The 20,557-nt window shown below is 39.1% G+C and overlaps 2 long non-coding RNA genes across 2 annotated transcripts; both read right to left on the bottom strand.

Moving 5' to 3' along the window:
* Positions 1-12,136: 12,136 nt before the first annotated feature.
* On the bottom strand, positions 12,137-16,049 carry LOC137083368 (uncharacterized). Its single transcript, XR_010906487.1, has 4 exons — positions 15,740-16,049; positions 15,202-15,310; positions 13,172-13,242; positions 12,137-13,093 (listed from the first exon to the last, which is right to left on the bottom strand). It is a non-coding gene; the product is annotated as an uncharacterized lncRNA (long non-coding RNA).
* Positions 16,050-17,038: 989 nt separating this feature from the next.
* LOC137083361 (uncharacterized) lies at positions 17,039-18,124 on the bottom strand. The gene is made up of 3 exons (XR_010906485.1): positions 17,736-18,124; positions 17,439-17,610; positions 17,039-17,329 (listed from the first exon to the last, which is right to left on the bottom strand). It is a non-coding gene; the product is annotated as an uncharacterized lncRNA (long non-coding RNA).
* Positions 18,125-20,557: the final 2,433 nt, after the last annotated feature.

The raw sequence follows: 20,557 nt of genomic DNA, 5'->3' as shown, positions 1-20,557 counted from the left end.
ATTGAAAACGTGTTTTCTTATCAGAATGAAAAGCTGATAAGATCTGCTGTTTAACATGGTAAAAGACATGCAATGGTATACTAATTGTGTAAATGAGTTCTTAATGTTCATATTTCGTTGTTGATGGTGATGAAAGAGCATCTTTGTTTCTCAAGCGATGTAATCGTTACCTAAGCTGTCGAAATACGATGGAAGTTTAACTGCTATATGTTAAATAATGTCAAAATTGTTACTATGTGATTGTTGTAAGACTAGAAGTAGTTAATGTAATGTGTATTGTGAACTGAAAACTGCCTGTTGCACATGCAGGTCGGGTTTTTGGCCTACGCTGGAACTGTTTCCATTCAGCGTGAGCTTGATGATTCGAGATGGCGAGCCTTTCCCAGTGAGATGAACATTGTGAGCTGTGAGATTTGAGTTCAAACAAACACCTGAGGAATTGGGTAGGAAAGATCTGATTGCCTGTTAGTTTCTTCTTTCCCGAGAGAGAGACTAGAGGGTGCACCCAAACCAACCAAGAGTCAAGTGAACTTATTCAATTATTCAATTGAATTGAAAATTCATTTAACTGTGATTCACTTATTGATCAACAAACTGTGACATGGTTTGAATTTTATTTTGTTTCCATAATTATATTTTATTTTCCTTTGAAAGTAATTTCTATTTTTTACTAAAAATTTTCTTTGATAATTCTAGTGTTGTCTTTATTACACCTCTATAGTCGAACCTACTGGCCTATGAATAATACTAGCAGCAAGTGCAATATTTTTTGACGCATGTGCTACAATTAGTTAATATCTTAACTAATCATGAGTTCATGTTGAATTAACTATTAATTCATGTATTAATAGATGCTTATTCATGTCCTGCTATTGTAAAGTGTTACCGTTTATTTTTGTGCTTTTATAATTTGGTTTGGCAGAATTTTGTGGATAAGCATGTTTCTTGATGCTGGCTGTTGTGTTAGTTTTTGCAGCTTCAGGATCATCTGAATCAGGGGACCCTTTTTAATGGCTTGTTTTTCAATGTGCATCAGTAGCATTCATTAACAGTCTCTCTCTCCTTCTGTCTGTATTTCTCTATCTCCATGTTTCTCTGATAAATGGCTTTTCGCTGGCTAAGCACAGTCAGTGATAGATGGTATAGAGCCACCTGTCTCTCTCTCTCTCTGTCTCTCTCCTGGTTTGAGAATATTGGCTTTCTGTCCACTTAGTGTTTCCTGCAGCAGCTTCATTCGGAGCTTGTCCAGTTGCTCAGCACTTGAGCAGATTTACATAGCAGTAATTTACCCAGAGTGTGCGGTAAACAGCTCAGATTTACTGCTGCTCGCTGGATTACACTTCAACACTCATTAGATTCCCTCCAGCATGAGCAAACCGAGATCTTATTTATTAACTGAGTAGAATAGAATAAGAAAATAGACCAACAGAAAGATGAGAGGAAGCAGAGGACCTTTTATCAGCTAGAGAATTGAAGAGAAACTATGCAATAAAGCCACATTATAAAGAAGATGCTGGTTTCATTCAGCTGGTTTAGTGTCTCATATCATATTCATATTCGCTTATAAGATTCATTTGGAAATGTGATGTGCAACAGGTTCACATTATTTGTACATTCTCATAAGTTCAGACATTTTTGTGGATATAAGTTTTCTGCATTTTTTACTTTGGGACATTGTCTGTATAATGTAAATTCTACCATAAAAATGTAAGTCATGTTTATGTGATGCATCTCACCTGATCACAAATGAGGACACAATGGCCCTCATTTATCAAAAGTGCGTACACCAAATTTCCAGTGTACACCTTGCGTACACCCAAACCCAAGGTGACTTTGAGATTTATCAATATGGACTCAAATCCTACGCCAGCTCAGGAGGTGGTGTACACACGTTTTGAGCTAGTGCGAAACACCACAAAACACACCGACAAAGATATGCTATATTATGACCCACTGTAAAAAAACAACAACAACATAGTAATTATAAACTTCAATGTTTATTTTTGTGCAACATGGACTTCAATGTTTAATTTGTGTGATAACAAGCATTTGATTTGTAGGCATATGTATTCCTCCAGTTGAGAGCCTGTGCGCTTTACCTGACGTTTCAGGGTTAGGCCCGGTAGCTGCGCACAGACTGAGACTAAAAATAATTCAGACAGACAAAATAATAAAAATGACATTCTTCTTCTTTTAAATAACAATAATAATAATAATAATAATAATAATAATAATAATAATAATAAAATAAATAATAACATTCTTCTTCTAAATAACTATAAGCGTAATTAATAATAAAAATCATGCTATTAATAAGAATCTTAAAAATTGTCATGCAATTATTAATGTGAAAAAATGGTACTCCACATCACATCATCATCACTATCGTACACCCCAATAGCCTACATGTGCCGTGATATGAAATTAAATGCTAATTGTTTCAAAACATATTCTGTAAAATAATGCATTGTGATAATTTCTCATCCAAACAGCTATTTAAACTGCTGGAGTGCGCTTCTCAACCCCCACACTATTAACAGTAGGCTACTCTTAATTTAGGCCCACATTTTGTTTTTGTGGGTGCCTTTAATCTCACTCTTTAAACTCCCAAATATTTTTTTTTAGCTTTTTTCCACTTCCCTGATTATGGTCTCGATGGGCGTATCAATCATCTATTAGCATTAGCATTATCAATCAGGGCACTGATCAGGGAGTCAGCCCATTGACTTATGTCCTAATCAGTGCCCTGAATAGTGGACTAGTGAGAGGATTGAGACGCGCCCGATCTCCACGTTGGAGAAGTTTAGCTTCTTTGCCTTCATCCGTGTATCCATGGTGTAAAATGAGGGCGTGGGGGAGGCGGAGACTTGAATATATAGGGGCTATTATTCTAATGAAGATCGGTTTCAGCCACAGCATTTATCAAGGGCAAGTATTGCGCACACCTGAATTGCAGAGGTGCGCACAGTTTTATATCCCCTTTCACACTGCGATTCCGGCAAATACACGGATAATGCGACCCGGCATTCGTTCCAAGGCCGCTAGATTTGGTCCGTTCACACAGCCAGCGAAATACCGTAATATGTGCACTTTCACACAACGCTTAACGGTCCCGGGGCAAGTTGACACGTGACATCCTGATGTGACGTATAATGGCGAGCGATCTCAGCTTCAGCGCGGACAGTAAGGAGCTCCGTGGTCTCGAATTGTGTCCAATTTGCGCACATTTCTGCTTGTTTAATTTTAGTTGCTTTTGTATACGAACACTCTCTGCGTTTAAAACACAGACTAGCTCTTTTGGCACTGCAGGGTTGTATTATTGCAAAAAACAAGCTCGGAGTTGCACGATAACTACGTACACGTTGCGGCATTAGTTTTGGCTTTTGTTCACGCAGCGCTCGTCCCGGGTCGAACCTGCAATGTTACTAGGTCCCCGACCCTTGTTCAATTCGGTAATCCATTCCGGGACGTGGTTGCTTTCACACAGAAGGTGACCTGGCAATGTTCCGGGAATATTGCGGGTACGACGTGCAGTGTGAAAGGGGCTATACAGTAAACATCCTAGCTAATTTGATACATTATATAAAGACATTAACTCAACACAATATATATATTTAATATGTTGAAGAGGTAGTTTTTGTCCAATTGTCCATATATGGCTGATCTGTGTCACAAGGGAGTTCATGCGTATTGGGACTGTATGTGTGGGTCAGAGGTTGAAAAGGAGGGGGCTTTATGTGTGGGAGCAAAGTGCCAGAGGTGTCATCAACTTCAACGCTCACAATGCTTTCTCACAATCTCTTAGGAGACATTTTGGCTCCTCATATGCTGTTAATTAGTCGTATGGTTGCAACACACAAGGGAACTTTTGTTTACGTATGATCTGATTAGGGCATCACAGGATGCGTGAGGGGTTTGAGCTCTGGCCATTTGGTCATTTGGTCACAGATGGCTAACTGCTCATCAGCCCTTTTTTCTACACCTTTTACAGGTCCATTTGTTCAAACAATTCAGGTGAGCAGCAAATCAGACTATCACGAAGAAAGGAGACAGAAAAAAGAAGAAGATTGTACCATGGTGGACAAAGGAATGTGATAATGAAATTAAATCTCGAAATAAAGCATTTTTTTTTAATTTTTAAAAAATATTCAGTTTTCAGAATTTTATTGAATATAAAAGAATGCACGAAAATGTAAGGAGAATTATTAAAAATAAAAAGAAGGCTTATTGGAGGAAGTTTTGTAACACTATCGGAAGGGAAACGTGAGGGGGCTGTGAGAGCGGGCCGGTGGCGAGTGATAATGAGCGCCAGCTGCGTGACACACCGGTCTCATCTCACCTTGGCAAAGGTGATGGGAGTATAAAAGGAGGAGCAAAGACAGTGGAAGACGAGAGAGGACCAGTCCTAGATCAGTTATGTGTGTGCGGGCAGTCATCCGTTTGGGGCTGCCCACGGTTTACTTTCGTTTTGTTTATTTATTTAATTATAGTTGTTGAACGTTCGCCAGTTCCCGCCTCCTTCCTGTCCATATTATGAACTTTATTACAATGGGGAATGATAAGAATGAATGGGATAAGAAGAGAATATGGGTATCTAATTTTAAGTGATGGAGAAAAAAATAGCTATTCACAAGTTTGTGTGCCTATATAATCTTAGTGAAAGTGGTATACAGATTTGGCTTGCTGTCTGCTATAGAGGAGCTCGGAGAAGATATTCTACCTGAGCTCCGATTGCCCCCCTGTAACAGGCAAAATTCAAAATTGAATAAAAGAATGTATGAATGAGTCATTTATATAAAGCTTTCATATGTACTACTGTACACCCAAAGCGCTTTACACTCGTGTCAAGGATCTCTCATCAACCACCACCAGTGTGGTGTACAAAATTGTACAAAAGGAGGAGCAGGGGAGGAGGAGGGATGCTGCAGGAACTAAAAAGGGGAAGAGGTAAGCTGCTGGTTTTATACCTTGGTATTAATTGAAAGATTAGATGGGCGTACTCCTCCCGAAATTACATTTAATAACTTCACGAGTTTGTGTGTCCATATAATCTTAGTGAAAGTGGTAAACAGATTTGGCTTGCTGTCTGCTATAGAGGGCTCGGAGAGGATATTACCCAAGCTCTGATTGCCCCCCCAAAAACATAATGCAGAAATAGACAGCAAGCAAGAATTATGGGAATTTGAACAGCTCATGATTACTTGAGGAGTCTGCATAATTATTCCAGAAGACCCCCCAAAATTGTAAAATAGACTGAATGAAAGATGGCACTGCAGCAGCACTGAGGTAGGTAACTGCTGTGGCAGTTTATGAAACAGGTGAGGTGTTGCAGCAGCAGTATAGCATTGAGCGGGGCACTGCAGCAGCATTCTCAAATTGGCGGGGCACTGCAGCAGCATCAAGCAAAGCACTGCAGCAGTATTCTCGAATTGGCGGGGCACTGCAGCAACTGTCTCAAAATTGCGGGTCACCTATTGGCAGTCTCAAAATAGCAGAACGATGCAGCAGCATTGAGCAAAACACTGCAGCAGCAGTCTCAAATTGGCGGGGCGATGCATCAGCATTGAGCAAAACACTTTAGCAGCAGTCTCAAATTGGCGGGGCACTGCAGTGGCAGTCTCAGATTGGCAGGGCACTGCAGCGGCAGTCTCAAAATGGCGGGGCACTGCAGCGGCAGTCTCAAAATGGTGGGGCAATGCAGAGTTTAGGTTCTCTGCCCGAGCCCGAACGTGACCTGAACTGACTGAGATTTCCCGGTACTATCCTCGGGCCGGGTAGGGCCCTTGATCAAGCGTTTTTTTTTTTTTTTATCATTAGCCTACTTTACTAGTCTAATTGGGTGGGCAGAAAGCTATGCTATAATCAGAAATTACATATATTTTTAGGGTAATGCTTTAGATTACGGCCCGGAAAGTACTGTATAATTAAAGTGAATTTACAGCATAACTTTCTGTAATAATAGTATAACTATAAAGTAAGTATATGGGAACCACTGCATGAAAAGTGGGATTTTCGTCCCCGTAAACGGCCGGAAATCTCCCTGATTTTCGACAATTAACGTCAGTTTACAGCCTGTGAACGTCGCGTTCGTCTGTGCCACATATTGACGGAAACGAACCATGACGTTTCAGCAGGCTCCTGTCTGTCTGCCTGCTGCTGCTGCCACCACAGTGTTTGTAGCTCTGTATAGCTGTGTTTGAATCTCTATTTGATATATTTTCTTTGTAATTTACACTGCTAAATATAACTTACTCATCACCATATAGTGTTTAATATAGCCTATCAATTTAAATTTGACATTACTAGCTTTTAATCTAAATCACTACCACACGTTAGCTTTTCGCTAGCCTGGTAGCTTTCCATCCCAGCATCCAGGTCTCCTGTTTTCTGAGTTCTATAGACAACTGTGGTGAGTTGGATTATTAAAAAGACTCCATCAGACAACTGTGGTAAGTTTTGGATTCATCAACAAATACGGTAAGCCATGTCTTCTTCTCCTGTCATTGTCACTTGCACTGCATGCTACATGTTTAGCATATCTATCTCCGTTGGCGAACAGGGCTTCACATGTGATAAATGTAAGGAATTAATCAGGCTGACGGAGAAGATTTCAGATTTAGAGACACGCATCCAAGCTTTATGTGAGAGTAGTGAGAATGTAACAGCTTTAGATACTGCTTTGGATGCGACTAGCTTAGTGAACACTCATTGTTTGGTTCCGGCTGAGCCCGCGCAGCAGGGCTGGGTGACGATGAGAAAGCATAGTCGCGGATCAAAAAACCGCTCTTCCGTTCCGATTAGAACATCAAACAGGTTCTCCCCACTCAGTGACGCACCCACTGAGGATCCTGTTGAAAGTGCCCTAGTTATTGGCGATTCTATTACACGGAATGTGAAAATAGAGACACCAGCCACCATAGTCACATGTTTACCGGGAGCCAGAGCGCCTGACATCAAAGCAAATTTAAAAGTGCTGGCTAAAGCTAATCGTAAATTCTCTAAGATTATTATTCACGTTGGCACTAATGATGTTCGACTTCGCCAGTCGGAGATCACCAAAATTAACATTAAAGAGGTGTGTAATCTCGCAAGTACGATGTCAAAAGCCGTATATTTCTCTGGACCTCTCCCCGCGAAAAGGAGTGATGAAATAGTTAGCAGATTATCATCACTCAATGGCTGGTTGTCTAAGTGGTGTCTGCAAAATAACATAGGGTTCATAGACAATTGGAAAAGTTTTTGGGGCAGACCTGACCTGTTGAAGATGGACGGCATTCATCCCTCCTGGGCTGGTGCTGCTCTTCTCTCTAGTAATTTGGCACATAGTCTTAGAGCTAAACCTTGACTCACTGGGGCCCAGGTCAGGAAGCAGACAAACTGGCTAAACCAACCGTCTGCTAGCTGTCTCACGTCACCAAAGTCAGCTAAATCCCAGCACATAGAGACTCTTTCACCTAGATATTATCACATAGAGACTGTGTCTGTTCCCCGAATTAGTAAATACAAAAAACCATCAAAACCATTCAACAGTAAAAATTTAATTGATGTCCAACAAATAAACAACAGATATAATACGGATGAACAATTGATAAAGCTTGGGTTGCTGAATATTCGATCCCTTTCGCCAAAAACGCTTGTTGTCAATGATATGATTATAGATCATAACTTAGATGTGCTGTGTTTGACAGAAACCTGGCTAAAACCTGATGATTACATTACTTTAAATGAGTGCACCCCCCGAGATTATTGTTACAAACATGAGCCACGTCTGAAAGGTAAAGGGGGAGGTGTGGCTGTAATTTATAATAATATTTTCAGTATTACTCAGAAGTCTAGTTTCAAATATAATTCCTTTGAAGTTTTGGTGCTTTATGTAACACTGTGTAGTGTAAATGATAAATCCCTTCTGACATTTGTGTTGGCTACTGTATACAGGCCACCAGGGCACAATACAGACTTTATCAAAGAATTTGCTGGTTTTGTATCGGAGTTAGTATTAGCTGTAGATAAAGTACTAATTGTTGGGGATTTTAATATCCACGTAGACAATGAAAAAGACGCATTGGGATTGGCATTTAGAGACATTCTAAACTCTATTGGAGTTAGACAACACGTATCAGGACCCACTCATCGCCTTAATCATACTTTAGATCTAATAATGTCACATGGAATAAATGTTGATACTGTTAAAATTCTGCAGCAGAGCGATGACATCTCAGATCATTACCTAATATCATGTATACTTAATTTACCTAAGGCTGCAAAGCCATCCCCTCGCTTCAAATATGGCAGGACGATAACCGCTGCGACTAAAGATTGCTTTGTACATAATCTTCCTCATCAGTTCCATCTCCTCAGCATTACAGATAGCCAAGATGAACTTGATGCTGCAACCGAAACTATGGACTCTATCCTTACTAGCACTTTAGACATAGTTGCTCCCCGGCGCTTAAAGAAGATTAAAGCAAATAATCCAACCCCGTGGTACAACGAGCACACTCGGGCCCTTAAAACAGCAGCCAGAAAAATGGAGCGCAGCTGGAAGAAAACAAAACTAGAGGTTTTTCGCAATTTGTGGAAAGAGAGCATGATTGCATACAGAAAGGCCATAAAAACTGCTAGATCTGCTTATTTCTCATCTCTTTTAGAAGAAAACAAACACAACCCTAAGTATTTATTCGATACAGTGGCTAAATTATCAAAAAATAAAGCTTCAGCTTCGGATGTTTGTAAACAACACAGCAGTAATGACTTTATGAACTTCTTTACTAGTAAGATTGATAATATTAGGAATAAAATTATAACCATGCAGCCGTCTATTACAGTATCACTTCAGACAGAGCATTGTAGGGTCACTGAGGAAAAATTACACTCATTCACTGCTATAGGAGGAGAAGAATTGGCTAAACTTGTAAAATCATCAAAATCAACAACATGTATGCTTGACCCTATACCGACTAGGCTATTAAAAGAGATACTTCCAGAGGTCATAGATCCTCTGCTTAATATCATTAATTCATCTTTGACATTAGGATATGTACCGAAAACTTTTAAGTTGGCTATAATTAAACCACTTATTAAAAAAACACAACTTGATCCTAAAGAATTAGTCAATTACAGGCCAATCTCGAATCTACCGTTTCTATCAAAAATACTACAAAAGGCCGTGTCTTCACAATTATGTTCTTTTTTAGAAAGAAATGCTATATGTGAGGATTTCCAGTCAGGATTTAGACCGTATCATAGCACTGAGACTGCTCTAATTAGAGTTACAAATGATTTACTCTTATCATCTGATCGTGGTTGTATCTCTCTATTAGTGTTACTCGATCTTAGCGCTGCATTTGATACTATCGATCACAATATTCTTCTGAATAGACTCGAAAAGTATGTTGGCGTTAGTGGAACTGCTTTGGCATGGTTTAAATCGTACTTATCTGACCGTTATCAGTTTGTAGCAGTAAATGAAGAGATGTCACACCGATCACAAGTTCAGTATGGGGTACCGCAAGGCTCAGTGTTAGGACCGTTGCTTTTCACCCTGTATATGCTACCACTGGGAGATATCATTAGGAAACATGGCGTTAGTTTTCATTGTTATGCTGACGATACTCAGCTCTATATTTCCTCACGCCCGGATGAAACCTACCAATTCACAAGATTAACAGAATGCATAGCTGATATAAAAAATTGGATGAATAGTAATTTTCTGCAACTTAATTCAGATAAAACTGAATTTTTAATTATTGGACAGAAAAGCTCCACAAGTAGTAACCGAGAATACTGTCTAACACTTGATGAGTGCTCTGTCAAGCCCTCGTCGTCAGTGAGGAACCTGGGTGTGCTCTTTGATACCAATCTTTCATTTGAAAGCCACGTTTCTAGCATCTGTAAAACCGCATTCTATCATCTTAAAAATATATCTAAATTACGGCACATGCTTTCAATGCAAAATGCTGAACAGTTAGTACATGCGTTCATGAGCTCAAGGCTAGATTATTGTAATGCTCTACTGGGTGGTTGCCCTGCTCGCTTAATAAACAAACTCCAGCTAGTCCAAAATGCAGCAGCTAGAGTTCTTACTAGAACCAGGAAGTATGATCATATTAGTCCAGTTCTGTCAACACTGCACTGGCTCCCTATTAAACATCGCATACATTTTAAAATCTTGCTTATTACTTACAAAGCACTAAATAGTTTAGCTCCCCGGAACTTAAGCGAGCTCTTAACTCCATCACGTCGATTGCGGTCTCAAAACTCTGGCCAGTTGATAATACCTAGAATATCTAAATCAACTGCAGGCGGTCGATCATTTTCCTATTTAGCTCCTAAATTGTGGAATAGTCTTCCTAGCATTGTTCGGGAAGCAGACACACTCTGTCAGTTTAAATCTAGACTAAAAACACATCTCTTTACTATGGCATACACATAGAACATTTTTAACTTTCATTATTCAATTCAATTGACTGATTGTTAGGCTGCATTAACTAGGTCAGCCGGAACCGGGAACACTTCCCATAACACCTGATGTACTCGTTACATCATAAAAAGAGTGACATCTACGCTAATGTTAGTCTCTCTGTTTATCCCGAGGTTTATCCCGGATCTGGGCCCTGTCCGGATCGGATGGTGGACCTGCCTGGACATGACCAACGCATCCTGGAGTGTCTGCTGAGCCGTGTCAAATGGTGTCTCCTCCGAATTTGCCTCACTGGCACGACATGCTCAAAACCCGTCTTCGGCGCAATAATTCCGATCTTTCATGTATTCATACTCTTGTGTAATTGACGCCCCATCCTAAATAAATCTGTCTCTTCCGTGATACCCTGAAAATTTTGAATAATCCGATCTAATATGATTTCCGACCTGTAAGGTTGCCAGAATAATAATCTTACACGGTGTGTTAATAGGCCAGAGGAGAACTGGCACCCCGACTGAGTCTGGTTTCTCCCAAGGTTTATTTTTCTCCATCATGCCCCGATGGAGTTTTGGTTCCTTGCCACTGTCGCCTTTGGCTTGGCTTGCTCAGTTGGGGACACTAAAAATATGATTAAAGTTATTCAACTTATTATACAAATAAAATATATGAATTAGGTCTTATTTAATTCTATAAACTATAATACTGATCTGCCAACATTGTCGCTATATGATAAATTAAAATAAGCTGATAACATCACTGTTTTCTCCAGTACGGCTGTACAGCCAAATCTAATTTTGTCGCAATATTACCCTGTTTGACACTGTGAAGCTGCTTTGACACAATCGTGATTGTAAAAGCGCTATATAAATAAAGTTGATTGATTGATTGATTGACGTATGTGGAGCTTGCGGAGGCATGCTGGCGCCGGCGCTAATGGCTCTAATTAGCATATGAATAGCAGCTCTGGGCGGAATGGCTTGAATTTCCTCACTCAGTATTGGTTGAAACTACTACATTGAAACAAGAAATATCACTCGTGATTGGTTGGCAGATCTGTTACTATTGGTCAACCTGGGTAATAAATTAATAAATTTAAACCCCCAAATAATAATAATTTTACACACACACATAAAATTATGATTTGCATATTATTTTTTAATTGTATATACCCAGCTAACACAGTTACGTTGTGAAGACGTAACCGGACCGGACCATATTCGTCGTAGCGACGTACCAAATAACGTTCCAGTGACGTAACTTTGTGATTCCCATAATCGTCGTGGCGACGTTATAGTGGGACGTTGCTGGAACGTGACGAGCACGTCCCAACGACCAAACTGGCACGTTGTGAGAACGTAACCTTAAAGGACCATATTCGTCGTAGCGACGTACCTAATAACGTTCCAGTGACGTAACTTTGTGATTCCCATAATCGTCGTGACGACGTTATACTGGTACGTTGCTATAACGTGATGATCACGTCTCAACGACCAAACTGGCATGTTGTGAGAACGTAACCTCAATGGACCATATTAGTCGCAGCGACATACCAGGTAACGTTCCAGTGACGTAACTTTGTGATTCCTGTATTCGTCGTGGCGACGTTATTATGATATGTCGCTGGAACGTGACAGGTACGTCCTAACGACCAAAATACCACGTCCACCTTTATTTGAATAATCTCACCTTTAGTCCGGGAAATTAAGATGTGCTTGGTCCATAACCTTGAAATCCACATAGAACTGATACACTCAAACATTTTTCTCTGCTGTAAAACCTTAATAATACATTTGTTTTGTTTTTAGTTAATATATTTAGGGATTATGTACTTGTAGATAATAAAAAAACGATACAAACCCCTATTAAATTGTCATAGAAAATGGCTCAAAACCACACTGCATTAATTTAATAATCAGCATTTATTCAGTGTTACTTTGTAGGCTACAAATATTAAGTCAACATTTGAACAGTGTAAAGTGTCAACAAATTATGAGTACAGTAATGTAACACATCCATTCATTAATCAAACAAACAACATAAGCAATGCAACCAATTATTAAAATATTTTATTGTCTTATTAGGGATGGGAGTAGTTAAGGATTTTCTCACTTATACTTATCAATACTCATATTGGTACTACTCTCAATAATTTAGCACAAAAAAGACATGGAAAAAAGATTTATCAGTTTCTTTATTATTACTTTTATTTGCAGAAATGTCCTGCATGTCCTGTGAGGCACCTGCTACAAATGTCTGGTGGTGATGTGCTTTATTGCTTCACTATCTGTAGCTAAACCTGAACAATGTGACAATTACAAAAGATATATAGTCCTTGAGCTATAGTAAAAAAAAGAGATATGTAAAAAACACTACATAGAGTCCTAGCATCTTTTCTGTATTATTGGGCCAAAATATACATCAACAGGTTTTTTTTTTGTTCAAGAAAATGAGCATGATGACTTTCTCAGGAAGAATCTGAGACCTCTCATTCCTGACTGTGTCCCAGCTGTGGAAAAAGCTTCAGACAGTGTTGATGAGGCAGAGGGAGATGGAGAGCTGTGAGAGAAGAGGAAGAGGGTCTTTCTTACCCCACCAGCGGAGGGCAGGGTCTTCTGAGGACAGGATAGGAGGATGGCCTCTATATATTCACTTTGGATCTTTGTAAACTGGAAGCTGAAAAAAAAGCCATACTATTGTAGGTGTATTGCTTTTTGTTAAAAAGGTATAATTTTTTTTTTTTTTTTTACTTACATGTTCTTCCTCCTCTTCATCCTCTTCCTTATCCCGAGCTACACTGTCACATCTTCATCATTTTCTGGCAGCTGAAACAGAGGAGAACCTTATTAATGTTTCTAATCTGTTTTTTATGCTTATGAAAGAGTCTCTTTTACTCAACAGTCACCAAGGCTGCATTTATTTGATCAAAAATACAGTACAAACTGTAATATATATTTAAAGTGATAATTCACCCAAAAATGTCAATTCTGTCATTAATTCCTCACCTTATGTTGTTCCAAACCTGTAAGACCTTTGTTCATCTTCAGACACAAATGAAAATATTTTTGATGAAATCCAAAAGCTTTCTGACCCCTCCATAGACTGCAACACAAGGCCCAGAAAGGTAGTAAAAACATTGTTAAAATAGTCCATGTGACTCCAGTGGTTCAACCTTAATGTTACGAAGCAACAAGAATACTTTTTGTGTGCAAAAATAACTTAATTCCACAATTTTGATCTAGCTTGTGCCAGTCTCCTTAACATTGTAACTATTGATGTCTTTACATCCTTTCTGGGCCTTGAAAGTGTTAATTAAATTGCTGTCTGAAGATGAATGAAGGTCTTACAGGTTTGTAACAACACGAGGGAGAGGAATTGATGACAGGATTTAAAGGTTTGGTTGAACTAACCCTTTAAATTGAAAACAGCTATTTTACATTGTATTATTATTATTATTAATTTAATATTCCTGTGATCAAAGCTGAATTTTCAACATCAATACACCAGTCTTCAGTGTTACATGATCCTTCAGAAATCATTCTCATATGATGATTTGCTGCTCACAAAAACATTTATGATTATTAGCAGTGTTGACAACAGTTGTGCTGTTTCATATTTTTGTGTAAACCATTTTTCAGGATTCTTTGATGAATAAAATCCTCATATTAGAATGATTTCTGAAGGATCATGTGACACTGAAGACTGGAGTAATTATGCTGAAAATTAAGCTTTGATCACAAGAATAAACTACATTTTATAAAATATTCAAATAGAACCCAATTATTTAGAATTTTAATATTATTTCAAAATATTAGATTTTACAGATTTTTTTTTAATCAAGCAAATGCTATCTTGGTGAGCATTAGAGACCTTTTTTAAAGAATTGTACCAAAACCAAACTTTTGAACATTATTGTATGTTTGAGGTTTTACATACTAGTCACATGGTGATAATGCCAGGGTTAGTTCATCCCAAAATGAAAAATATCCCATGATTTACTCACCCTCAAGCCATCCCTAGGTTCTTCAGGCGAACACAATCAGAGTTATATTTTAAAATGTCCTGGCTAATCCAAGCTTTATAATGGCAGTGAATGCTTCATTTTTGAAGTCCATAAAAGTGCATCTATCCATCATATAATTGCGCCACACAGCTCCGGGGGTTAATAAAGGCCATCTGAAGCAAAGTGGCATGTTTGTGTGAGAAAAATATCCATATTTAAAACTTTATAGACTAAAATAACTAGCTTCCAGTGGTCAGCAATGCGCGAGTCGACTTGCGCTAAAAAGAATAACCCTTGACGCATGCGTATTGACGAACGCAGAAGTACAGAAATTAGAGCAAAACAAAACATAGCATGGGGGGGTCACCCTTTTTAGCGCAAGTCGACTCGCGTAGCCTACCGCTTATCACCAAGCAAACCAAGCAATATTCACTGCCATTATAAAGCTTGGAAGAGCCGGGACATTTCTTTATATAACTCTGATTGTGTTCGTCTGAAAGAATAATGTCATATAACTTACACATAGGATGGCTTGCAGGTGAGTAAATCCTCACCATTTAAGAGATGTTGTCCGACAGGAGATCTGCTCACACTCTGCTAACTTTACAGTGCAGGCTGCAGGGCATCAGCATGAAAGCATCAACAATTTATCAGAGCCAAATATATAAATTATACAACGCCAGGTTTATTAAAAGGAAAGAAGCTACAGCAAAGGTTAAATGCAGAAAAGAGAAAGAATAGGTTAAAATATTGTTAAAAATGGACAAGGTTAATCAATCACCTTTTTCAGTTCACCTGTGTTTTCTACTTCTCTTTCAGCAGCTTCCTTCAGAAATGTTGGAAACTTGGGAGCTTCACCTCTGTTGTAGAGAGGGGTTATTTTGTCCCTTCTGAAAATCACAGAACATTTTATTATATGTTAACACGTTTTTTTCGCGCTCCGTGTTAATGTTAAGTTAATGTAAGTGACTTCGTCGATTAACAACAAACACATAACGTTAACGTTAGTTCAATTAATTAGCCACCTTCAATGACCCATTCAATTCCCAGAAGAAAAAAAAAACTTTATAAAACTATCAAAACCTCTCATTTACACATGTGATTCAAAGCCTAAACAAGAGATTAACTTTATAGAGTTAACGTTAGCCTCGTTAACTTAACTTACAGTTCGGAAAACGGGGACTTTTTTCCAAAGACTCTACATTTCTATAAAGTAAATATTCAACAGAACAGAAGCGTGTCAATGACACATAAGAAATGTCAGGAAAATGTCAGTAACAGTTGTGTGTATTATTTGTGTAACTTTAAAGACAACTCACCTGAAAGTATAGTGAAAACAACAACGAGAGGGAGTTTACTTTTGCGGCTTGTCAGTTGTGTTGCTGCACTGTTTCCATGGCAACTCCGCTCCGCTCCATTGACACATCATCAACACACCACGTCAAAGTCACGCAGCTCAAAAATAATAAAAATCAAGAATAATAAATAATGAATTTAGAACTCATTTTGATGTTCTATGACCCGCTCAGATGCAAAATGCCACTCCTGGCACCGCATGTGATAGTGGGACAATTTTTTTTTTTTTTTTTTTGTTAGATTTTTTATTGTTTTTGCCAATACGATTTGCAAACATGGATTCATTTAAAAATATTTGATGAATGTAAATGTCCCATATAAATCAAAATGGCATACATTTGATAATACTTGTAAATTAATAATGCAATTTGGAAAGTTATGAAGACCAGTGGGCCACGTCGCTACAACGTTCTCCGTGGGATAAACACGCGACGTCTTTTGAGGACGTGCCCATAACGTTTCTGCAACTTTAGCCAAGATTTAAAAAAATGGAACTTTACCACGACGTCCTTACAACGTTCTCCGTGGGATAAACACGCGACGTCTTTTGAGGACGTGCCCATAACGTTTCTGCAACTTTAGCCAAGATTTTAAAAAAAGGAACTTTACCACGACGTCCTTACAACGTTCTCTGTGGGATAAACTAGCGACGTCTTTTGAGGACGTGCCCACAACGTTTCTGCAACTTTAGCCAAGATTTTTTAAAAAATGGAACTTTACCACGACGTCCTTACAACGTTCTCTGTGGGATAAACACGCGACGTCTTTTGAGGACGTGCCCGTGACGTTTCTGGAACGTTAGCCAAGATTCTAAAACAATGGAACTTTACCACGACGTCCTTACAACGTTCTCTGTGGGATAAACTAGCGACGTCTTTTGAGGACGTGCCCATGACGTTTCTGGAACGTTAGCCAAAATTTTTAAAAATGGAACTTTACCACGACGTCCTCACAACGTTGTCATATAGTAATGTCACGCTGACCAAATGACGACTAACTGACGACGTTGTCACAACGTACTGTGTTTGCTGGGTATTCATATTCATGTGATATGCTATTATGTTTTATATTCATGTCATTGTATGGACTACGCTATTATAACCATCAAGGACATTCATTTATTGAGGAAAGGAAAATATGCCAGGGACGTGCAGTTTATTCAAAGAAAGAGCTTTATTAGAACAAACACAAACACACAACCAAATGCAAAACGTTTGAGATCTGCCCACACAACAATAGGAAGCTCACGAGAAGCCCAAAATCCTACAGCACCATGAAGTCTCTGTTTTCCGCTTCAGAGCTGTAGGTAACAGCGCCATTCTGTCTGATTTCAGTCCATTTTTCAGACGTCTGTCGTGCGTTGCCCTGTTCTTTGGAATCGCCTCTAATCTCGATTGCAGCATGGCACAGAGCTCGGCGAGCTCCTGGCTGGTCGAACAGTCCATCCAGACACCGCGCGAACGATGCCGTCTTCCTCATCAGACATCAGGTCTAGCGCACTTCCAAAGGCCCACCTCATCCTCAGCTAACACACTCTTTCTTGCTTGTAGCAGCTGTAAAAACAAACAATAAAGACAATCAGTATTGCGCGATGTACTGCATAAAATGCACCTGAAAAATAGTCACACTGACCAAAAACGGATCTAATCTAATAAATCTTACCCTCTTTCTTCTCAATCGAACTCCGAGCTGAACTCTTCACAGCTTCTGCTTGCGATGCAAGAACTGGATGTTTGTACCTGAAGCTCCTGCATACTGTCTCTATGTCTTACATGCAGCTGGAAAACAATTAAATGAGTGTTATGACGAAGTTGTGAAGACGGTGTACTGCTTCCTGTAAAATGACCAGAAAAAGAAAACACTTTTATAAAGCAACTTACATTTGTTCTTTTACAAGGCTAATTTCAGCTACTTAAAAAGCTTTGCTTTAGGTTACTTTAGCTTAGATAACAGTCTTACCGCAATCTTAGGACTGGTCTTCTCTTAGGCACTCGTCGTTAACGTAGTATCTTCCACACAGTTTTTCGACTCCAAAGCAAGCAACCTATCATCTATGGACAGCAACCTGGAGATTACTAAAGTTAACTGCTCGTTAAAATCGGCAGCAAGCTGACGAGATAGCCCAATGATTGCATTCAGCTGTTTCTTCCCGCCGGTGTTACGGATCAACTGGGGATCATGTTATCTGGGGACGGGCGCGTGCACGCAGCTAGTTTTACCTAGATTTACAGCAGATGTTAGACAAGGACAGATTCGTCACAGCGGATTTTCCACTGAACAGATTTAAAACGCTTTCCACATTATTGTTAAATGTTTGCATAATATCAGGCTCTGTGTTTTCCTCTGTCGCTGCTTTGCTGTATGTTTCAAACGCAGTTTAAGGGAATTTTTAATGTGGTTTCATTTCACAACACAGACCACGCCCACATTTTGTTACATTCTTTTCGATGAAAGTCGTATCCAATGACAATTACATTCAATAAATTACATTGTGTCGTATTAGTATCGGAATGTTTATTTTATTTTATTTTTAATAACTATTGTTTTTGTAATTTGCTTAGGGTATTTTTTAAATTATATATATATATATATATATATATATATATATATATATATATATATATATATATATATATATATATATATATATATATATATATATCCTAACTAAAATAACTCATAGCCTGTCATATTACCTTTCTCATATTAGCCTATTATAATCTATTATATTGCCCACCCCTTGCCCACCTGCACATCCCAGCTGATATACAAGATTTGGGGGGTCATTCTGCATTTGAAAGTTTGAAAGGGTTTTAAATCTTCTAAATAAAGTAAAATGATTCAAAATCAAGTAATTTATATATGCCAAAGTCAACTTTAAACATATACAATGTAATTTCCAAACAGCAAAATTGTGGCCAGTGAAAATGCTGAGTGGCTAGTAACTTTGGAAAACCACTAGCCACGGTGGCCGGTGAGCAAAAAAGTTAATGTCAACCCCTGTATATATATATATATGTAGTGCCGTTAAAATTAATTTGCGTTAACACGTTAATTTTGACAGGCAATGATATATGATATATAAAGTTTGCTGATGTATGACGCCGCTTATTAGCAGGAGACCGCAATTATTGGTAAAAGTTGCGGTGATTGGTCAAAATTGCGAGTCGCACTGAATTCACGGGGACTGATTGCAAATGACACAAAATAAATAATCTAGAATACTTTCATCAAATATATAAATTCAAGCTTAAGTTTAAGATTTTACAATTAGGCTATACTGAGCCTGATCTATCTAAGAGATTTTCTTAGAAGGAAGTTAATACCTTTTAGAAAAATGTCACATGGGTTAAAACTCCTGCTACCCTGATTTGCATTTTTTATAGCTCACAGCATGTTCATTTACATGTTAAAGCCTCCCCTGGAGTTAAGGGAAGGGGGGTCTTGGGGGGGACAACTGCCAAGCAAGGCCCACGTCAATTTCTGACAATTCACGGCAGTTTTCGGTGTCGCCTGCAAACTGCCGTGTACAGTCGTAAACCTGATCTTCCACGACAATCTACAGTGCCGCTTACTGACGAAAATCCCACTTTTCATGCAGTGAACAATATGTAATATTGGGGGAATAAAGGGTTAACTATCAGGAAAATTTACAAATTATTTATACTGTAAGTATTTTTTAATTAAGGGGGAATTATACTGTAAGTATTTTTTAATTAAAGGGGGGGTGAAACACTCAGTTTCAGTCAATCTCATGTCAATCTTGAGTACCTATAGAGTAGTATTGCATCCTTCATATCTCCGAAAAGTCTTTAGTTTTATCATATTTATAAAAGAAATATGGGCTGTACCGAGTCTTTCCGGAAAAAAACGAGCGCCTGGAGGGCTATCGTGTGGGCGGAGCTAAAGAATGACAAGCGCGCAAAGCGGTGACGTCCTCAAGTGTGGAGAAACCCATCTATCTCAGCTAATACAGATAATGATCCACAATCAAATCTGAGGCTGAAATAAATTGAACAGGAGAAACGGCAACATCAGGATGTCCGTCTCTGTGGTATGTACTGTATTTAGGGGCCTTTGTGTGCAGTTTATGAGGACATGATTCGGTTTATGGACTATTGTATGTGACTAGACCTTAGAGGTAGCAAGCAAAACGGTTTTGCACGTCAGAGTCAGAATAGTGTAACGTTATACAGAACAACAATGGAGTAACCGTTAGCGCATTTGAATGACGAAGCACGCGATCGTATCGTTTACTGATGTTTACTCATGCGACGGTAGCCAATAGCAGAGACATTTGAAGTTGATTTACTCACCGGCATCTTCCAAAGCAGGACCGCTCTGTCAAAAACACACTTCTTTGGTATGATTTGGTGAAGTCCTGTGACAGCAGTGACCGTGGAAATCCACTTTGCGACGCGACTGAAGTGATGCCTTGAAGCTTCCCGTCATTTCTGCGTTCAAATCGGTTCAAATGCAGCGCTGCCTTCCCGGAATGCTGTGCTGAAGCGTTGAAGTCGCTCAACGTCACCCATAGGAATAAAGTGGAGCGCGGCGCGACATAAGTGTTCACGGACGACTGGATCTGCACCTGAGAGACTGTTTACAGCGTGCATTTCCTCCCTCTCCCTCTAGTCACGCGCGTGCTCGCACCCTTCCGGGAGAAGAGCCCGTACAGCCCATACAAGGACCTTCCGATCTATTTAACGTCAAGTAGACCCATACTCGAAAAAAACTCGCCGAAACTTGTGAGAAACCGGAAGGAGTATTTTTAACACAGA

Source organism: Pseudorasbora parva, chromosome 1, assembly GCF_024679245.1.
Source record: "Pseudorasbora parva isolate DD20220531a chromosome 1, ASM2467924v1, whole genome shotgun sequence".
NCBI lineage: Eukaryota > Metazoa > Chordata > Actinopteri > Cypriniformes > Gobionidae > Pseudorasbora > Pseudorasbora parva.
This window is presented reverse-complemented; position numbering and strand designations above follow the sequence as displayed.